Consider the following 2,500-nt stretch of genomic DNA (forward strand, 5'->3'; position numbering starts at 1 on the left):
TGCCGTCGAAAGTACATCCTCTGTTGAGCTCTCTTGGCGAGGGAGCTGATGTTCAGTTCCCACTTGAGGTCCCGGCAGAGAATAGTGCCCAGGAAGCGGAAGGACTCCACAATTTTGACTGCGGAGTCTAACAGGGTGATGGCGGTGAGTGGGGCTGTATTCTTCCTGAAGTCCACAACCATCTCAACTGTCCTTAGAGCATTTAGCTCTAAGTTGTTCTGGCTACACCAGGTCACCAGGTTGTCAGCTTCCCACCTATAGTCAGACTCATCCCCACCAGAGATCAGCCCAATGAGGGTGGTGTCGTCCGACAAACTTCAAGAGTTTGACGGACAGATGATTGGAGGCGCAGCTGTTGGTATACAGGGAGAAGAGCAGTGGGCAAAGGACGCAGCCCTGAGGAGTTCCCGTGCTGATGGACCTGGAGTCAGAGACTTCTGTTCCCGGCTTAACGCACTGCTTCCTGTCAGAGAGGAAGTCTGTGATCCACCTGCAGGTGGAGTAGGGCACGTTCAGCTGGAAGAGCTTGTCCTGAAGCAGGGCAGGGATGATGGTGTTGAAGGCAGAGCTGAAGTCCACAAACAGGATCCTGGCGTAGGATGCTGGGGCGTCCACATGCTGTAGGGTGAAGTGGAGGGCCATGTTAACTGCGTCGTCCACAGACCTGTTGGCTCTGTAGGCAAACTGAAGGGGGTCCAGGAGAGGGTCTGTGATGGCTTTGAGGTGTGCCAGGAGCAGGCGCTCAAAAGACTTCATTACCACAGATGTAAGGGCGACCGGTCTGTAATCATTTAGTCCTGTTGGCCTTAGCTTTTTGGGCACAGCGATGATGGTGGAGGACTTGAGACAGGCTGGTACATGGCATGTCTCCAGGGAGGTGTTAAAGATGTTGGTGAACACCGGAGACAGCTGGCCAGCGCAGTGCCTGAGGGTGGCTGGAGAGACAGAGTCCGGCCCGGCTGCTTTGCGTGGATTCTGCCTCTTGAAAAGCCCATTAACTTCTCCCTCCTGAAAGGAGAGAGTCGTTTCTGTAGTATGGGTGGGGGATGGGGCCTCTTGGGTGGGAAGGGGTGGTTCAGGACAGTCCAATTGTCTTTCAAATCTACGGTAGAACTCGTTCAGGTCGTTGGCTAGGCGGGAGTCGTTAGTGGTGTGGGGCGCTCTGGGTTTGTAGTTGGTGATGTGCCTGAGCCCTTTGGCAGACAGAAGCAGCGTCGTTAGTAGAGAACTGGTGTTTTAGTGTCTCTGAGTACAGTCGTTTAGCCTCTCTCACCGCTTTGCTAAACCTGTTCTTCGACTCCTTGAATCTGTCTCTATCCCCACTCCTAAACGCTTCCTCCTTCTCCAACCTCAACCTTTTGAGCTTTGCTGAGAACCAGGGCTTGTTGTTGTTAAAGTTCACCCTGGTACGTGTTGGGATACAGCAGTCCTCACAGAAGCTGATGTACACAGCCTCTGTGAGTTCATCCAGACTATTGGTAGCAGTCGTGAACATATCCCAGTCAGTACAGTCTAAGCACGCCCGCAAATCTTCCACAGCCTCACTGGTCCACTGTTTAGATGTCCTCACAGCAGGTTTACAGAGTTTTAGTTGCTGCCTGTATGCACGAATCAGGTGGACCAAGGGAGTTCTGTGCGAGCCGAACAGCCCCGTGACCCACAAGAGAAACATCCCCGCCAAATTCGAGCGTTTGACGGGGTCTATCCGTGAAAAAATATTCACGTTTTTGAGTGCACATGCATTTCTGCTGCAAATGCCTCTGGAAGTTTCATGCCGTTCGTATGCCAATTGTGGCAACACGAAAATGACCCGTTTTCCCATTCCGAGGGATTTCTGTGCGACCCTAACAGCCCCGTGAGCCACAAGAGACACATCCCCGCCAATTTCTAGCGTTTCACGGGGTCTATCCGTGAAAAATATAGACGTTTTTGAGTGCACATGCATTTCTGCTGCAGATGCCTCTGGAAGTTTCATGCCGTTCGTACGCAATGTGGCAACACGAAAATGACCCCTTTTCCCATTCCGAGGGATTTCTGTGCGACCCTAACTAACAGCGCCCGTGAGCCACAAGAGAGACATCCCCGCCAATTTATAGCGTTTCACGGGGTCTATCCGTGAAAAATATAGACGTTTTTGAGTGCACATGCATTCCTGCTGCAAATGCCTCTGGAAGTTTCATGCCGTTCCTATGCAATGTGGCCACACAAAAATGACCCGTTTTCCCATTCCGAGGCATTTCTGTGCGACCCTAACAGCCCCGTGAGCCACAAGAGAGACATCCCCGCCAACTTCTAGCGTTTGACGGGGTCTATGCGTGAAAAATATTAAAATTTTTGAGTGCACGTGCCTTTCTGCTGCAAATGCCTCTGGAAGTTTCATGGCGTTCCTATGCAATGTGGCAACACGAAAATGACCCCTTTTCCCATTCCGAGGGAGTTCTGTGCCACCCTAACAGCCCCGTGAGCCACAAGAGACACATCCCCGCCAATTTCTAGCGTT

The sequence above is a fragment of the Petromyzon marinus genome, unplaced genomic scaffold (assembly GCF_048934315.1).
Source record: "Petromyzon marinus isolate PM22_M1 ecotype Great Lakes invasive population unplaced genomic scaffold, UKy_Petmar_22M1.pri1.0 PM_G_Scaffold_29, whole genome shotgun sequence".
Classification (NCBI taxonomy): Eukaryota; Metazoa; Chordata; class Hyperoartia; order Petromyzontiformes; family Petromyzontidae; genus Petromyzon; species Petromyzon marinus.